The following is a 20,163-nucleotide window of genomic DNA, read 5'->3' on the forward strand; positions in this document are numbered from 1 at the left end:
ATTTGAAAGGTAAAATTACAGAGAGGCAGAGACACAGAGAGAGAGAGAGAGAGAGAGAGAGGGAGGGAGGGAGGGAGAGGGGGTCTTCCATCCACTGGTTCACTCCCCAAATGGCTGCAACAGCTAAAGCTGGGCCAATCCGAAACCAGGAGCCAGGAGCTTCTTCCAGGTCTCCCACACAGGACAGGGGCCAAGGATTTAGGCCATCCTCTGTTGCTCTCTCGGGCACTTTGGAGGGAGCTGGATCGGAAGTGGAGCAGCCAGGACTCGAACCGGCGCCCATATGGGATGCCAGCACTGCAGGTAGCAGCCTTATCCACTAAGCCATTGCGTAGTTGTGCCGGCCCCAGAACTCTATGCTTTAATTAGAAGAGATTTTTCAGTTTACTGTTCACGGATGACTGACTTATATTTGATATGGAATTTTATACATTTCTTTCTCTTTCGTGAGACTGTAAGTTAGGCATCACAGTGCAGGAAAGCAAAAATGATGGTACGCGTGAAATCACTGAGTTGTCTTTCTAATGACCATTCTGTTAGAACGTTTTCATAGTTCAATTGTCTTCCCAAGTTATAAGAGGTCTACAAAGGATCTGTGGTTAATTTATGTATATGGTAAAGAGTATGAAGCTACCTTTTAAAAGAGATGAGTATTTTAATCACAAACAAAAACTAAATTATAAGCATTTTCCTGTTGACAATTATTCATCGGCTCCATTTTAATTAGATCCCTGTGTGCTTATGCAGTAACTTATTTAATGTGTGGAGGCCATCAAAATGCTCCCTTCAGATCTACTGCCCAGAGCATAACAGACTGATGGCCTCGGCCGCCACTCTCGAATCCACCATTGAGTTTGAGCAAAGGCCACACTTTCCATGGGCGTTCCTGGGAAATGCAACACTTCTTCTTTTTCTTTTTGTAAATATTTATTTATTTATTTGAAAGGCAGAGATGCACAGAGAGAAGGAGAGACAGACAGAGAGAGAGAGAGAGAGAATCTTCCATCCACTGGTTAACTCCCCAAATGGCCTCAATGGCCAGGGCTGGGCCAGGAGTTCTTCCGGGTCACCCATGCGGGTGCAGGAGTCCAAGCACTTGAGCTGTCTTTTGCTCTTCTCCCAGGCACATTTGCAGGGAGCAGGATCAGAAGTGAAGCAACTAGGACTCGAACCAGTGCCCACCACTGCAGGTGGAGGCTCAGCCTTGGACACTGTGGTGCCACACCCCTCGATGCTTCCTGATGGGTGACTTAGACTTCGGGACTCTATCAACCTTTCCAAAACTTGTTACAGCTGCTCTGCTAAGGCTCTTCCCCTCTCATATCCTCCCACCCTCCCCCTTCACCAGGGTGAGACCTGTGTTGTGATGTGATGGCTCCTCCTCCTCATTTTCTCCAAGAAATCTTTTGCACCACTAACCTTATCGTAGTTTTATTTCTTTCAGAGGACCCAGACTAACATGAACTAATTCACTGTTGTTGAACATTTAGTCTACTTAAAGGTTTTTTTTATTTTTTAAATAAATTGTAGTGCAATGGGTTGTCTTGAAAGATCTGATACTGGCCATTATTAATTAATTCCTTGGTACATAATCTTAGAACTACTGGATGCACAGACAATATCCTTTTTAGGACTTTTGATATACATTGGAAAATTATTTTGCAAAAGTTATTCCAATTTAAGTATGCAGAACAAATTATTTTTGTGTTTAGAGTTCTTTATATTTTTTTCTCATGACTTTTAAAAGTGTTTTACAAAGTAAGGGCAACAAACATAGTGGAAAGAAGGGTCCATCAAAGAGGGAGGTACTTTTCTCTGAAGGGAGGAGAGAACTTCCACTTTGTTTTTGTTTTTGTTTTTTTCCCTAAAAATATATATGTTTATGTTCAATGATTTTTTTTTGACAGGCAGAATGGATAGTGAGAGAGAGAGAGAGACAGAGAGAAAGGTCTTCCTTTTTGCCGTTGGTTCACCCTCCAATGGCTGCTGCGGCCAGCGCATCTCGCTGATCTGAAGCCAGGAGCCAGGTACTTCTCCTGGTCTCCCATGCGGGTGCAGGGCCCAAGGACTTGGGCCATCCTCCACTGCCTTCCCGGGCCATAGCAGAGAGCTGGCCTGGAAGAGGGGCCACCGGGATAGAATCCGGTGCCCCAACTGGGACTAGAACTCGGTGTGCCGGCGCTGCAAGGCGGAGGATTAGCCTGTTGAGCCACGGCGCTGGCCATGTTCAATGATTTTTTAACTTTTATTTAGTACATATAAATTTCCAAAGTATAGTTTATGGATTACGATGGCTTTTTCCGCCCCATAACTTCCCTCCCACCCGCAACCCTCCCATCTCCTGCTCCCTCTCCCATTCCATTCACATCAAGATTCATTTTCAATTATCTTTATACACAGAAAATCAATTTAATATATATAAGTAAAGATTTCATCAGTTTTCACCCACACAGAACATAAAGTATAAAATACTGTTGGAGTACTAGTTATAGCATTAATTCACATTCAACAACACATTAAGGACAGATCCTACATGAGGAGTAAGTGCACAGTGACTCCTGTTGTTGACTTAACAAATTGACACTCTTGTTTATGGCATCAGTAATCTCCCTAGGCTCTTGTCATGAGTTTCCAAGGCTATGGAAGCCTTTTGAGTTCACCAACTTCGATCTTATTTAGACAAGGTCATAGTCAAAGTGGAGAGAACTTCCACTATGATTATGGCTAAATAATGTCGGAGTTTGTGGACTCAAGAGGCTTCCATAGCCTTGGCAGCTCATGACAAGAGCCTCAGGTGATCACTGACGTCTAAATAAGAGTGTCAATTGTTAAATCAACAACAGGAATCGCTGTGCACCTGCTCCCCATGTAGGACTTCTGTCCTTAATGTGTTGTACTTTGAGAATTAATTGTAAAACTAGTCTCCAAACAGTACTTTATACTTTGTGTGTCTGTGTGGGTGCAAATTGTTGAAATCTTTACTTAGTATAGAGTTGACCTTCTGTATATAAAGATAATTAAAAATGAATCTTAATGAAGAATATGAGGGGAGAGGGAGCAGAGAGCACAGGAGGTGGAATGGTTTGGGGTAGGAAGGCGGGTATGGGGGAAGAACTGCTATAATCCAAAAGTTGCACTTATGAAATTTATATTTATTAAATAAAAGCTTTCTATATTTTTTAAAAAAAATGTTAATTGAGACACAAAGAAAAAAAGAAAGGGAGAAAGCTCCCATCCATTGATTCACTACCCAAATGCCTAAAACATCTGGGGCTGGACTGGGAGCCAAAGTCAGGGGCCAGGAACTGGTGGCAGAGACCCAACTGCTTAAGCCATAGCTGCTGCCTCCCAGTGTGTGCATTAGCAGGAAGCTGAAGTCAGAGACAGAGCCTGGAGTCAAATCCGGGTACTCTGATGTGGGATGTGGGTGTCTTATCTGCTAGGCAGATGCTTGCCCCAGTGAGATAGTTTTAAATATTATGGGTTATTGACATAAATATTCAATAACAAGTCAAATAACTCTATTAAGTGAATTCTACCGACTGTCATAAAACAGCCCACGCCCACATAGACAGATACACACACAAACTCACAGCATCTAGAAAATATTGTGCATGGTTTTATCACATTGAACAAAGCAAAACAGCAAAATTTGTCTCTTGGCAGAATTCCTATGGAGCCAATAATACCAAGGAACAGCTCAGCCTCGCATTGCTGGTAAATCATCTTGGTGAGCAGCTAACTGAATCTGGCTAGAGATAGCAGAGGAATTTTGTGTGGGCATGTGCATTAGTGTACTTTCCAAAATAATCCCATCTGGATGCATGAGAAATGTTCTATCTGCTTCAGCTCATTAGGAGAGGAGATTCAAGCAAACATGCTCGCGGATTTCACATGCTGGATCCTCCAACAATGAGTCATCCAATTTCAGTTTGCTCCACCAAGTTTGGAAATGGAAGATAACCCACAGCGTTTGCGGGGTTGCCCATTAATTTGTAGCTTAAACTAAAACATCATACTTTATTGGCTTTGTCTAAACCGGGCACCCCAAACAATTATAAACTTGGGGATTGGGAGGGAGAGAGTCGTTTAAAGCTCGGACCTAATTTGTTTTAATTGATCCTTCGATTTTGGGGGTCAAGGCGACAATGACACTAATTTTAAGTAAATGGCCCTGTCAAAAGAGATTTATACAATTCTTACTTTTCTGTACCCTGAATCTCAACTGAAAAATAGGCTTGCAAAAGAACTCTTTAACTAGGTAGTTTAAAAGACCATTTTCCCATATAAATAAATGTGTTTCTTTTTCATTATCATAGACAACTACTCTATTTCCAAATTAATGATAAAAATCCTACTAAGTTGACAAAGGACTGTTAAACATGGTGTTTTCAGGGGCTGCAAACAACGTGTGGTCCCCCACCCTTAGGGTCTCCTTGGCTGGTAGAAGACAGAAATGAAAATGCCTGAAAACCATTGAGGTCCACTTAACAGCTCCGCAGTATCAGCTTACTGGTAAGGGGCGCTATTAGAGAGAAGCTGAACATTTGCATTACTGACTTCAGCAAAACAGAGGAAATGCAACCAGGAGCCTATTAGAGAGCCCAAGGAGAAAGCTAAAGACTTTCAGAATGCTACATCTTAATTTTTCCCAGAAAATGCAAGCTATTTTAACTTTTAAATATTTCTTTTCAAGCTGTCATCTATGAATATTAGTATGTTAATGTCTTTACAACAAATTCCTCCATTTTGACTCTGATTTCTAGACCATTAACAAGAGAATGTGTGTTTTGTGTGTGTGTGTGATTGTAATTGTGCAGTATATTACTGCTGTTAGGTTTCTTTTCAGCACAAGAAGATGACACTAACAATTATATGAAATAAAACTACTTGAAATAGCACAAAGAATATATAAGCATATATTTGTGTATCATCAACCAAACCATTTATATTGAGATTTTTCAGGACCAAATGATTTCAAAAAGTGTTTTCTCCATTTAAATTATGATGAAAGATGTACTTGCTTTCATCAAAGTCGAAAGAAGTTGGTAAACTGGGGACAAGTGCAGGGCCTCAGCCGCCTGACTGCCACTCAAGAGTGCACTGGATGACTTACTGTGTATGCTCTAAACTCTCAGCTTATAGTGTCAATGTGCAAAGTGGAGGATCATCGTATTTATTCAAAAAAATGAGTACACTTCAGGAGAGGAAAAGCTCCTGTTTGTGGAAGCAAAATGATGGCCACTGAAAAACGTTCTTGTCCATATCCCCAGAACCTGAAAGTAAGACTTAGTACACGGCCAGTTGCAGGTGGAATTAAGGTTACTACACAGCTAACTTGAAAATAAGGAGATTATCCTGGGTTGTCAGGGCAGGTCCAATGTAACCACTAGGTATTTTGATTGGAATAAAGTAGCTAAGGAGCCAGGTCCAGGGAGATGACATCATGTGACTCCACTGGCTATGCTAGAGCACACCTTGAGAGGCAGCAGGTGTGGCTCAGGTATGTGTGTACCTACCATCCATGTGGGAGACCTAGATTGAGTTCCTGGTTCCCGGCTTCATCCTGTCCCAGTCCTGGCTGTTGGGCGCATTCAGGGAGTGAACGAGTGGATGGGAGACTCTCTCTCTCTCTCTCTCTCTCTCTCTGCCTCTCCTCCCTCTGTAACTTTGACTTTCAAATGGATAAATAATCTTTTAAACCAAAGTGACACAGAATGATTGGTGCACTGAAGGTACAAGTTTGGGATTGAATTAGTGACAATTTACTGAACACTAAAATGTAGTACAGAAAAGGAACAGCAGGCCCATTCTATTCCAACAGTCTCATTAAACTGCAGAATTCAGCTACCAATAGTCATTTCATAATCACAATAATGAAATCTCAAAGAATGAATTCAACAAGATTACAGCAGCACTAAACAGAACACAGAGCAGCTGTTGGTGTGGTGGAAAAATGAACATAAAAGAACCCTAAATCATAATTTCCAAAATGAGACGTCAACAAATAAGGCCTAGGTAAAGAAGCAATGTCTACAACTCAAAGTCAAGAGTTCGTGAGTGAAGTCTGTTCTTCAGCCATTTGGTGGTAAATGCCCCAAGAACCAGCTATATGAATTGAAAAGTGGTTTCCGTTGGAGAACACAAATAGACTAGAGGGGCACTAGGCTGCTGTATGTAACAATAAGTCCCACATAGCTACACCAGATTTTAAACAACATGTATGTATATGGTTGTGTTCCAAAAACAACCTAGTAAAATTGAAAATTCATGTTTATAGGTCCAACAATATGTTTTAAGAAGCCAACGTTATGGGGTAGCAGTTAAACTGCTGCCTGCAATGCCAGAATTCCCCATGGGAGTAGATTCAAGTCCTGGCAGCTCCACTTCCAATCCAGTTCCCTGCTAATGTGCCTGAGAAAGCAACCGACGATGACTCCTGGCTTCGACCAGATCTCTCTCTCTCTCTCTCCCTCCCTCCCTCCTTCCCTCCTTCCCTCCCTCCTTCTCTGCAATTCTGCTTGTCAAACAAATTTTTAGGAAAAAAATTTTTAAATAAAAGAAACACCCAGACTTCCCATTTCTTTTTTTTTAAGAGTTATCTTTTTAAAAAAAAAAAAAAAGTTACAGAGAGAGAGAGAGAGAGAGAGGTCCTCCATCCCCTGGTTCACTTCCCCAAATGGCTGCCAAAGGCAGGAGCAAGGAACTTCTTACAGGTCTCCCACGGAGGGGAGGGGGGTGGGGGAAGAGTGGCCATGCCAAGGACCCAAAAACTTGGGCCATCTTCTGCTGCTTTTCCAAGGCCATTATCAGGGAGTTGAATCTGAAATGGAGCAGCCAGGACAGGAACTGGCGCCCATATGGGATGCCAATGTGTCACAAGCAGTGGCTTTATCCACTACACACAATGCTGGGTAAGCCTCCATTTATTGTTGCTATGCAGATTACTAACTCAACAGTCATACACGATTCCCAGGATGTTATATATTCCTTGTAAACCTAGCCTGGAAAATAAAACTTGGCTTTTCAGTTGCAAAGAGGCTTCCTTTCAGTCCTGAATCTACAGCTAGAATCTCCTGTGTGGACAGTCTGTGATGGAGCACATCCCAGTGTGAGGCCGGGGTGCAACCACTGGGGCCCAAGATCCAGATGGGCTCCCAACCTGCCTTCAGGAGTAGGAGCTGGGCCCTGGCTTAGATGTGGCTCACATGGGAGCAACACAAGTGGGATGAGTGTTTGCCCACCTTCCTCTAGGGAGATTCCACTGAACAAAGGGGGGCCTGGCTAGTGTGAGCTATCCCTAGGTGCCTTTCCCGAACTCAGCAAACTGCTCCTGCTCCTTTAGCGCAAGAGCAGGGCAGGAGTAATGCGTGAAAGAAAGCTGGAGACTTTCTCCCCAGTAGTCCCAAGAAGGTAAACAGAATAAAGAGAGCAGAAGAAAAACAGCCTCCCCTCTACAGATACCTGGAAGGGGACAGGTAACTGGCACCAGTCTGCTGGTCAACAGATAGGGACTGAGTGAATGCCCTGCACCAGACACTGGGCCCAAGCTTCTCACAGTCCCTGTGCAGGGCTCTGGGCTGTGCAAATTCAGACTCCTCACTGCTTCCTAACTCCCGACCGCATGGACCTCTGCCCATTTTCTCTCTTCCCCTTTGTCCTTGCCTCTCATTTTCAAATCTGGGTGCAACACCTATTGGACATACTTCTAAAGCAACCCAAGGCTAAAGCAACAGCCAAGCACTAAAACCATAAACCAGCAAAGAGAGAATAAGCAGGTACATCTTATGTCATGTTCCAGTTTCCAAATATTTTATCTATTTTGCACCCACCACAAAGCAAGCAGACAAAATTTCTCTACTATTGCAGAAATACCATACAGGTCTTTATTATGTTTTCAGTATTTAAAACAAAGAAAAAGCTCTTTCTTATGAAAGCTTTTTCTTCCTCTGTCTCAGATAAACAAAATGATCTCCCAAAATAAAATTTTTGCTTCCCTATCAGAATGAGCACCTATAAGGCTGGAAGAAAGGTCAAGGAAGCCTTGGGTCTGCCTCCAGATGAACTTGCCAGAGAAGCAGTAATGGTCTCCATGAAGCCACACTGGCCGATACTGGTGGTCCACTGGAAAACAGTCAGGAACTGTGGGAGGAGCCAAGGAAAATCAGAGTTTAGTTAGGCATGAAATGAGAGTCCATTAGTAAAAGCTAGAAAGCAAGAGGAATCAGCAACAGGGAAGATCTAAAACACTCTCGAGTTTCTCCTAGGACACATTATTGCAAAACTCAAGTATCCCGGTGCATTTGCCAGAGAATAAGTTGTGTGCCACGTTCAGGCACACAGCAGACATGGTTTTGCATCTTTGCAAGAATATTGCAGGGAAGGCATTTCCACCTTGTTTTTATAAATAAACGTTGAGACTCAACCTGGTTAAACAACCTATCCAAGGTCACTGGCTATTACATCCCAGAGCCCAGACCCACGCTCAACCCATAAGATTCCAAAGTCATTGTCCTCTCTGCCATTCCAAACCACTGCCCATATTCAGTGAGCACTTCAGAAAGGCTTGTCAAAGGGATGAATCTATGTGGGAAGAAGGGACGGGATAAAAGGACTCCAAAGTATGAAATGCAGCATTAGTAGAAAGAAATTACACTTGTAAGACTAGGGTGAAAATTTTGTGTTTCTTAAAAAGTAGTAGTGATCTAGCAGTGAGACTCATTAATGGATAGAGAAGATGCCTACGAGAAAAGAAACTTTGCTAGACAATAATACCCACTCTTTTAAAGAACAGTCACCCTAGGGCAGTATTAGAAATTATCAGAGGAACATCAAATTGCAACTGGAAATTATAGTAATTGGAATTTTGAAAAAACAGCACTGACCATGGCAGCAAAAATATGGATTAATTGCTGTGTCAATTCTTTTTCTTTTTTCAATGATGTAATACTACAGAATTCATGCGGCTTCTAATTAACTCAAAGTTATAAAATAAAAGATGCTCATATTCACTGAGCTTCATAAGGGCAGGCAATAGAATATATATTTCAGCATCTTAAGTGAAATTAACAAATGATAATGATACTTATCTCTGGGGGTATCAGATACTAATAGCATTGCTTATTCATGTAAGTGCTAAGTACTTTTTAAATCGTATAATTCTACTTAATAGCATCCATTAATTCTATCTTATGACACTAAATTCTGCAGGTTAATTACAGAACTTGTTTTCTTGTTACAAGTTTTACTTTTCTTAAAATGGAGTCTTTTTTCATTTGAAAGTTACCTACTCACTATCATTAGATTCATTGCATTCTTCAGCTTTGCTAACTATTAACCTGCTGTTATCAATTCCATGGCCTGCCTCCCCATGCCTACCACCATCTTTGATGTTGCATTTGGCTAGATTTATGCAGGGGATGTGGTAGATGAGAAATTTCCATTCCCTAGCCAATAGCCTGCTTTCCCTGCTGAGCATCCTCTTTGGTCCGGCATGCCTATCATTAGATCTTCACTGTCAACAACCTCTTGTCATCATTCCCAACACCACCCACCAACACTACTGCCACTGCTGTCACCATCAAGTCCTTCGCATATAGTTCCTCCATGTATTGGTGCGCTCTGGTTGTTTGTGCAGTGTAAGCATCACCTCAAGTATATTCTGACCCCTCCTAAAGCAATGTTGTCAGACACCATCCTTGGCTTCTAGGACAAAAAATAAAGCTCTTTAGCTCTATTCCCCATTTCTCTTCTTCAAATTTCCCCATTCAAATTGGCCAACTTGTTGTTCCCCTTTGTAATCTGCTCCCATCTCTTTATGTGGACTCTGCTATTTAGAGTGCCTTCTCTTCCCAAACCTCCAAGAACCTGTACAAACACCAAGCTCCCCAGGAAGTCCTCCATGTTCTCTTCTCTGACTGTAATTTCTGTCTCTTATAAACCACCTAATCTGCATGTCTTGTGTAAAACATCATTTATTTATTTATTTATTTGGAATACAGAGGGACACACTGGTTGACTCCCCAAATGCCCAAAATGACTGAGACTAGACCAAAACCAAGAGTGGGAAACTCAATCTGAGTCTCCCATGTGAGTGGCAGAGACTGAACTACCATCATCACTGTCTCCCAGGTGCACATTAGCTGGAAACTAGAATTAGAAGTGGAACCAGGTATCCAAGCCAGGCACTCTGGTGTGAGTTGCTGGCATCCCAAAAAGTATCTTATCTGTTATGCCAAATACCTACCCCAAGCTTCACATCTTTTAAATTGATTATGATGGTCTGCCTTTTACTTTAACATATTATGTGTTTCTTGAAGTACAGCTCAATAAATATTTGTTGCTGAAATGAATGAATGGGCCAATGTATAGTTGATCAAAGTTTAACTTCCAAAGATTACAAATCTTTCTCCTCTGTTGCAAAGAGCATAGAGGTGTCAATATGTGTATTGATAGCCTTTCAACATCTCCTAGAGAAAATTCTTCACAACACTCATTGTGTGTATCCCAACTCAAAATAAAGGTTGTGTTCTACAGGAAGTTAAGAAAATGATTACTATGAAAAGGGTGAGCTACGAAAATATGTTACATGAAACTAGATAAAGAAATGATAGGATATGTACTCTATGGAATACTACACAGTGGTTAAAAAAAATGAAATCTGGTCATTTGCAACAAAATGGATGAATCTGGAAAACATCATACTTAGTGAAATAAGCCAGTCCCAAAGGGACAAAAAACATTTGTTCTCCCTGATCTGTGAGAACTAATAGAGCACCTAAAAGGAAATCTGTAGAAGTGAAATTGACACTTTCAGATGCAATGACTTGAACAGCCCTTGTCTTGAGTGTTGAGCAGCAGGTTTTTTTTTTTTTTCTCTTCTTCATGCTATTTTTTGAACTCTTTGCTTGGCATGGAGTTGATCATATGTATATAGAGTCAATTGAAGACAGATCTCAGTAGGAAGTAAGAGTGAAAATAAGAGAGGAAGGAGGAATTCTGTAAGATCAAGTGTCTGATAATAATAATAGATAAAATTTTAAAAGGAAAAATGTTCCAACATGGGAAGCAGTCCACACAGCAGGCTCATAGAATGACAATTGCTTTAAATAGCACTCTGACCTCAGAATCAGCCCATAAGGCAATCTGGTCTGGCTGAAAATCCCATGAGAGCATTTCAGGTATGGAAAGCCAAGACATTGTGGCAAAAAAAAATGTCTTACGTGAAGGATCTCCATGAGAGAGACCCCAGTGGAAAGAAGTGACCATCAAAGAAGGATGTACTTTTCTCTGAAGGGAAGAGAGAACTTCCACTTTGCTTACGATCTTGTCTAAATATTGACAGAGATTGTGGATTCAAAAGGCTTCCATAGCCTTGGAAGTTCTTATCAAGAGCCTTGGGTGATCACTGACATCATACATAAGAGTGTTAATTGTTAAATTACCAACAGGAAACACTTTGCACTTACTTCTGATATAGGATTTCTATCCTCAATGAGTTATATTATGAGAATTAACTGTAAAACTTGTTCTCAAACAGTTTTGTGTGTGTGCAAATTGTTGAAATCTTTACTTGGTATAGAATTGGTCTTCTGTGTATAAAGTTAATGGAAAATGAATCTAAATGGATAATGGAACTGGGAATGGGAGAAGAAGGAGGAGATGGGGTGGGAGTGGGGGTGGGAGGGAAGTATGGTGGGAAGAATCATTATATGCATAAAGTTGTAGTTATGAAATTTGTACTCATTAAATAAAAGGTTTCTCTGGGTAAAAAAAAAGATGAGAAAATATGTTACAGCAGATTGTTAAAGAATATGTAGTTTCCTTTAAGATATAACAGACCCATTGCTCTGAACTTGCACCTGAGCTTGGTATTCTGGACTGTATTATGAAAAATGGAATGTCCTCATAGCTATAGAGAGGAAATTAATGAGCCTATAGAAGTGAGAAATATGAAGAGGATGTATCTGTTTACTCCCTATTGGGTGATACTATGAACTGGTGTGAGAGAGGCAGCGAGGCAGTGAATTTTATACCATTGCCCTCTCTTGTTCTGTATGCCTTCCCAGGATCCAGAAGCATGAAGGGATAATAGAGCAGAAATTGACTGCTCTATTGAAACATGAAGTGATAATATATGAAGGGATAATAGAGCAGAAATTGACTGCCCTGGTAAACATGGTAGTCAAGTCTTAATGGTCCTGATGTTTAAAGTGGCCTCCATGATCATGGGATAGGGAGGTGGGGAGGGGTGCATAATAGGTTGGAAACCACTTGGTCTTAGGAGGCAGTCTGATATCAATTTAAATGCTGGCTCGTGCACTTTCTTTTTTTATTTTATTTTATTTTATTTATTTTTTGACAAGCAGAGTTAGTGAGAGAGAGAGAGAGACAGAAAGGTCTTCCTTCCGTTGGTTCACTGCTCTAATGACTGCCACAGCTGGTGCGCTGCGCTGATCTGGAGCCTGGAGCCAGGTACTTCCTCCTGGTCTCCCATGCAGGTGCAGGGCCCAAGCACTTGGGCCATCCTCCACTGCCTTCCTGGGCCATAGCAGAGAGCTGGACTGGAAGAGGAGCAACCGGGACAGAACCAGTGCCCCAACCAGGACTAAAACCCGGGCTGCTGGCACCGCAGGCAGAGGATTAGCTTAGTGAGCCGTGGCCCTTTTTTTTTTTTTTTCTTTTTTCTTTTAGATTTATTTTATTTATTTGAAAGACAGAATTGCAGAAAGAGTTAGAGACAGAAAGAGAGCGAGGTCTTCCATCTGTTGGTTCACTCCCCAAATGGCTGGAACTGAGCTGATATGACGGCAGCAGCCAGGAGCTTCTTCCAGGTTTCCCACATGGGTGCAGGGGGCCCAAGGATTTGAGCCATCCTCCGCTGATTTCCCAGGCTCATTAGCAGGGAGCTGGATCAGAAGTGGAGCAGCCAGGACTCAAACTGGCATCCATATGGGATGCTGGTGCTGCAGGCCAGAACTTTAACCTACTGTGCCACAGCACTGGGCCTTGTATTTTCTTAAAGTCATTTCACTTCTTGAAGTCTCAGTTTCCTCATCTCAAAAAATGGATAGGGAGATATGGGGGACAATATCTCCTACCCCATGGAATTATTATAAAGATTTGAGGACAAATTATTATAAAGATTTGAGACAGAAAGACCTCCCCTGGAACAACACCTGGCATTCCAGAAAAAAAAAAAGACATAGTGTTTTCAGCTTTATCAATAACCTGAATTGGAATGGATCCCATACTTACCAAATATAAAATGTTAAAGTAATCTGGGATCTTAGACAAATACTAAGACTAGGATTTATACCAAAGGTCTGAGGGTCCCCAGACAACTGTGTTAGTATTAAGTAAGTCAGAGATCAGGGCAGTAAATATGTATAGCAAATACAAGCCATGGAAAGCTCTATTGTGTCTAAGGAATGACGTGTAACTCATGTGTCCCTGCATGTTTGGGCAAAGTGGAGGTGAGGAGAAACCACCTTTTTTCCAGTTACTCAGCAAAGCTTTGGGGAAGAGGTGAAAACGGGGGAGAGAAGGGGCCTGGTTTAGCTATGAGCAGGTGGCATTTCCAGTAATCAGGTTTAAGAATAAAAGAGAAAAAGAACTTGATTAACTCCTAAAAGGTAACTCACAGGACCTAGAAAACAGAAAAATAAGAAACACTTGGGTTTCTTTTCCTGGTGTGAGCTGGCACAATCTCTCTGGGACTCATTCTTACTCATCCATTCATCCATTCACCTGTCCAGTCACTTAACAAATATTTAGTTAGAAACCACGTCCTGGGCCATGAGTGCTGCGAGTACTGTGGAACCCACTGTGTGCTGCACTTGGCACTCCTGAGTCTACAGTTGTGAAAGGAGGGATTGATTCCTAGGAAAATGCTCAGCTCACTCCTGTGTGTTCTAAGGGATTTGACTAAATAGCTATGCATCTCTTCCCTCTCCAAATCTATGGTTCTCAGTGATGACACGCTCACTGGCAATTCGCACTTGGCAATTTGGTGAAAGTCACAAACAGCATCCTTTCCTCACATCCAACACATCAGACATCTCCGAAGGGCTGGCCCTTACCTATGAGTGCACACACTTGTCCCCACAGGTCCATGGGCTGAATCACACACACATATGCTGGGGAGTGGCACCAAGAACTCAAGGAAATGTGGACATTCGAGCACTATCTTGGGAAATTATCATGGGATTAAAATCATGCATTGAAGTCAATATACAAACAACTACAACAAATGTTTGCCCTTTTGATGAGATGATGTTACTAAGATATCCTTTAGGCACTACATTTTTGGTCAGTCTCTGTCCAATGGTTGCTTTTCTTTTTGATCTACTGCATAAAAGAAATGTTCTCATGCTTCCAATGTGAAAACAATGCGTTACTATGATTTAAAAAAAAAAAAAACTCAAGTAACTGAAAATTGTTTCATGCTAAAACTGCAAGTATCTCCCCCTTCGAGTGCTTTGAGTCACTCATCTCAGATGTATTAGTCACATTCCTTAAGGCTGAACCTCATTTTATTAATTTCTGAAATGTTCTCCTCTTGCAAGGGTATCTGGAGTGCTGCAAGAGCCTTAGAACAAGATCAGTCTGTTCTTAACGTGACCAATGATACAGTTTCTATGTGAACAGTGCCCTTCTTCATTCAGAGAGTGAGCATGAGCGTGGAGATGACTCAGTTTCCTGCCACTGGTGGAACTCGTTTATTTCTACAGCCCCCAAAATACCAGCAGGCAAACTTGACTCTTCCCAAGGATAAGGAACTTTTAGGAGATTGCATTCTAGATAAGTGAGATGGCGTTGGTAATATACAACCTCAGTATCAGTTTAGCAATAGAATTGTATCAGTGGCGATCAGAAAATTAGCTGAGAAAGCCATTTTGTTAATTCCCATGTTACTCAGACAATCAATATTTAAATGCTCCTGGACAGATCGGAGTGGCTTGCTAATGCTAATTTTGGTGGGAACATCAGGATGTTGGTATTCTTTAACATGTAGAGACAAATTTCAAGGCAAGTCATAGACAGATGCATCAACATCACAGAGATACTCAGAGCATCCTATTAGGTTCAGTAAACCAGACTGCATTTCCTTACTTGGTAGGAATATTGCCATCTTCCTAAGCAGCCTTAAATTCGAAAACTATCCTATGTGCTTTTAAAAATGACCACAGCGAGTGGATTGAAACACTCACATCCTGTACAAGAATGCCTAATTTGGGTACCACATCCTTGGCTTCCAATCCAGCTCTCTGTTAATACACCTGAAAAGGCAGTGTATCATGTCCCAAGCAGTTCTGTCCACACCACCCGTGCAGAGAGAACCAGATGGAATTTCTGTCGTCTGGTTTCAGCCTGGCCCTGCACTGAATATTGCAGGCATTTGGGCAGTGAGCCAGCAGACGGAAGATTCTCTCTCTCTCTCTCTCTCTTTTTTTTTTTTTTTTGACAGGCAGAGTGGATAGTGAGAGAGAGAGAGAGAGAGAGAGAGAGAGAAAAGTCTTCCTTTTTGTTGTTGGTTCACCCTCCAATGGCCGCTGCGGCCGGCACATCTCGCTGATCCGAAGCCAGGAGCCAGGTGCTTCTCCTGGTCTCCCATGGGGTGCAGGACCCAAGCACTTCGGCCATCCTCCACTGCACTCCTGGGCCACAGCAGAGAGCTGGCCTGGAAGAGGGGCAACCGGGATAGAATCCGGCGCCCCGACCAGGACTAGAACCTGGTGTGCCGGCGCCGAAAGGCGGAGGATTAGCCTGTTAAGCCACGGTGCCGGTCTCTCTCTCTCTCTCTCTCTCTCTCTCTCTCTCTCTCTCTCTCTCTCTCTCTTAAATAACAAAATAAATAAATCTTTAAGGGAAAAGAAAGACCATAGTTGTCAAAATCAAGATCCAATCCATATTTGCATATGTAAAAATAGAATGAGCCCATAGGATGGTAGAAGGAGTGTAGATGTTAAAGTTAAAAAGAATTATTACACTCTGCTGTGTAAATTTCCTGTGCTCAAATTTCTTTATCTAATAAGAAAAAAAGAATCATGAAGTTGATCTTACAGGGGTTTCTGAAACTTAAAAAAATATATGTTTGAAGTGCTGCTCCACAGACATTAGTTACCATTCTTCTCCCTTCTTAAAAATTAATTTCAGGGGCCGACGCTGTGGCATAGCAGGTAAAGCCACCACCTGCAGTGCCGGCATCCCATATGAATGCAGGTTCGAGTCCCAGCTACTCCACTTCTGACCCAACTCTCTGCTGTGGCCTGGGAAAGCAGTGGGAGATGGCCCAAGTCCTTGGGCCCCTGCACCTGAGTGGAAGACCTGGAAGAAGCTCCTGGCTCCTGGCTTTGGATCGGAGCATAGTTCCAGCATTGCAGCCATCTGGGGAGTGAACCAGCAAATGGAAGACCTCTCTCTCTGCCTCTCTGTAACTCTTCCTTTCAAATCAAATAAAGAAATCTTTAAAAATTAACATCTTCACAAAGACTGCATAATGATACACAAGTACTTAATATTTTTCAAAAAAATTGAATAAAGAAAATAATCATCACAGGACTAATGAAAGCTCAAGATCCAAGTCCACCTGGTAGAAAGATAGTTGCCGAGCTAAACTCACCAAGCTAAGCCTGGAACCACCCCACAGCACTGCCGGTGGCTGGGACATCCGGGATCTGTTACAAGTTCACCATTATTGGTAGTTAACACCAGCAATACTTGCTACACATTAAATTGCATTCCCAAAGCGCTATGCTATGTAGAGTTTCACTCCTAGATGTGAGAATACCTACAACCTCACTTTTGCCAAAATAGAAAAAATGTTTTCAACTATTTTCTGACTCCATAGGTAAAAAAGATCACCTATCGATGTTTAATTTGCATCCACTTCATTTTTATTGAATTCAGACATTTCTCATAAGTCTGTGTGCCTTTTAATTTTTGTTTTTGTAATGTACACTCTCATCTCCCTTGAATTGATCCTTTTTGTAGTTAATGTTAAGACTGAAATAATGATGACTGTAATAACAGTAGTAGCTAATGTGAACTGTCTGTGCTGGGAGATTGTGGCAACAGGATGGGCTTTGTCTTGCCGTCCAGCTGTGGCCCATGCCAGCCTCCGCAGCTCCCTGAGCACAAGTAGTATGGAGACAGCAACCAGAGCTTAATAACAATAGCAATAGTGTCATCTCCTTCAAATCCTTTCTGAAAGGAGGGAGTGTGTAAATGTAGGAATAAATAAACAAATCGCACAGCTGGGAGGCAACCGTGGAGTATTCGAAAAGGTACAAAAGTATGGGCCTTGGAAGCTGACAGATCTGTCATGCACACACTACCTGTTTATTCTCCGATGGTTTCTTAATCTCTCAGCCTCAATGTTCTCATTGTTACATGGAATGATAATAACTGTAAAGAGGGTTATTCTAAGGATAAAAAGACATAGTATTTATAAAGATAACAGCAAGCACTGCTCTAAGTGAAGATTCAATGGCAAGTTAGAAGAAAAAGTCCCCAGCTCCCGAAGACTTACATTCTACAAGGGAGAAAGATACTAACTGAGAAAACATAAAAAAGTCACTTGATCCCAAGTGCTATTTTAAAAAAGAAGAAAAAACAAATATTGGGGTAATACTAAATATCTTTACCATGTGTATGCGCATGAGATAACAGGAGACACAGCCCTCCAAGAGGGTGAAGGCACCAGCTATGTAGAGCATGTCCCGTGGAGGTAAGTGCACGTGGGAAGGCCAGGGTGGCTGTTTGGTGGGAACCGGGAACACACTGGGCTGGAGTGGCTGAAAGTGAAAGTTGGAGGAGGGTGGTAGAGAATGAGTTCAGAGAGCAGAAATGCCCTCCAGGAAAGGCCTGTGCCTATCAGCACACAGTTCTGGCTTGGAGAAGGGTGACATGATCTGACATATTTTAAAGCTTCCATCTGACTCTGACTGTAGTACCCAGAAAAGAGTGTGGAGGGAGGAGGGTTTGAAGTGAGGACCCGGGTAACAGACCCGAGCAGTCATCCAGATGGGATGTGATGGAAGCTTGAGAGAGAGAAGCAATTGCAAATAGTAGACAGTGGTCAGATTTTGAGTAGACTGAAATACTAAGAGAAATCAATTCACTATTGGATTGGCTGTGAGAATGAAAGAGAAGTCAACAAAAATCCTCAGCGATTTTACCTTCATTTATTTACCTTTGGGTAGTTCTTTCATAACAGGAAGGATGGAATTTCTTTTTATCAAGATGAGAAAGGCTCCACAAGGAATAGATCTAGGGGTTGGTGGCTGGAAATAAAAAGCACTTTGGTTGTACACAGGTCAAGTTTGAGATGACTGTTTGGCTATCCCCATGCTGTCATCTGAAAGACATCACTGATACTTGTATGTCATAGATGATTGATAGATGATTGATAGATAGATAGAGTTACATGCTACTTAATGATGGAGCCATATTCAGAGAAATGTGTTCTTAAACTCTTTTACTTTAGTATAGAGTAAACTTTATGGTCATTAAGTAAACTGAAAGTAGATCTCTAAAAATTAAGAATGAGAATGGGAGAGGGAGGAGGAAGAATGGTTGGAGCATGGGCGAGAGGGAGGGGAGGGAGGGAAGTATCACTATGTTCCTAAACCTGTATATATGAAATACATGAAACTTGTGTAACAAATAAAATTTTTTAAAAAGGAAAAAGAAATGTGTTCTTAAGCAATTTCATCACTGTGCAAACTTCATAGAGTACATGTGAACAAACTGAGATGGCTTCAGCATCACCAGGTAATATAATTTTTTAAAGATTTATTTATTTATTTGAAAGTCAGAGTTACACAAAGAGAGGAGAGGAAGAGAGAGAGGGAGAGTTCTTCCATCTACTGGTTCACTCCCCAGTTGACAACAATGGCCAGAGCTGTGCTGATCTGAAACTAGGAACCAGGAGCCAGTAGCTTCTTCTGGGTCTCCCATGTGGGTGCAGGGGCCCAAGGACTTGGACCATCCTCCACTGCTTTCCCAGGCCATAGTAGAGAGCTGGGTTGAAGTGGGATAGCTGGGACTTGAACCAGCGCCCATATGGGATGCCAGCACTGCAGGCAGTGGCTTTACCCGTTATGCCATAGCACCAGCCCTGAGGTAATATAATCTTGTGGGACCATTGTCATAGTACAGTATGCTATTGTTGAAACATTATTATGTGGCACAGGACTATAGAAGTTAAAAACAAAGTGGGATCACATACTCTCTTTTTAGTTTTATAGTATCTTAGAAGTACTTTTCCCTAATCTTAAATGTTCTTAAAGAGCATTATTTATTTATTTATTTATTTTGACAGGCAGAGTTAGACAGTGAAAGAGAGAGAGAGACAGAGAGACAGGTCTTTCTTCCATTGGTTCACCCCACAAATGGCTGCTACGGCCGGCATGCTGCGCTGATCTGAAGCCAGGAGCTTCCTCCTGGTCTCCCATGTGAGTGCAGGGCCCAAGCACTAGGGCCATCCTCCACTGCCTTCCCAGGCCACAGCAGAGAGCTGGACTGGAAGAGGAGCAACCAGGACAGAATCCGGCACCCCAACCAGGACTAGAACCCGGGGTGCCGGCACCACAGGAGGAGGATTAGCCAAGTGAGCCGCAGCACCAGCCAAAGAGCATTATTTTAAAAGTTTATAATATTCTCTTTGTATATTTCAGCATTATCTACTTTCACACATTAGTTTTACATTTATCATGATCATCATCATCATTATTCTACAATTACTTCATAAAAATCTTTGACAGTCTTCAATGGCTATCTATCTTCTTAAAGGACATGTTCAGTTGCAGGGTCCACAACAGAGAAGTCTTTTAAGACCCTTGATTCTTTCTGAATTGCACTGCCAAAAGGCTGTGCCAACTTAGAGTTTTATTCTTAGGTCTGAGAACATCTACCTGTGTACCTGTATGTCTACCCAAATAGAATATTCTCATTTCCATTATTTGTTCCAATTTTGTGGGTAAAAATAATCAGTGTTTAATTTGTACTTGTGTCATTTTTAGTGAATTTTGACATTTATTCGCAAGTTTATGTGGCTTTTAATTTTTTTGCACTTGCACTCTCTGAATCAATCACATTTGAAGTTAATGTTGAAATAATGATGACGGTAATAACAGTAGTAGCTAACATACGCCGTAC

The sequence above is a fragment of the Lepus europaeus genome, chromosome 6 (genome assembly GCF_033115175.1).
Source record: "Lepus europaeus isolate LE1 chromosome 6, mLepTim1.pri, whole genome shotgun sequence".
NCBI lineage: Eukaryota > Metazoa > Chordata > Mammalia > Lagomorpha > Leporidae > Lepus > Lepus europaeus.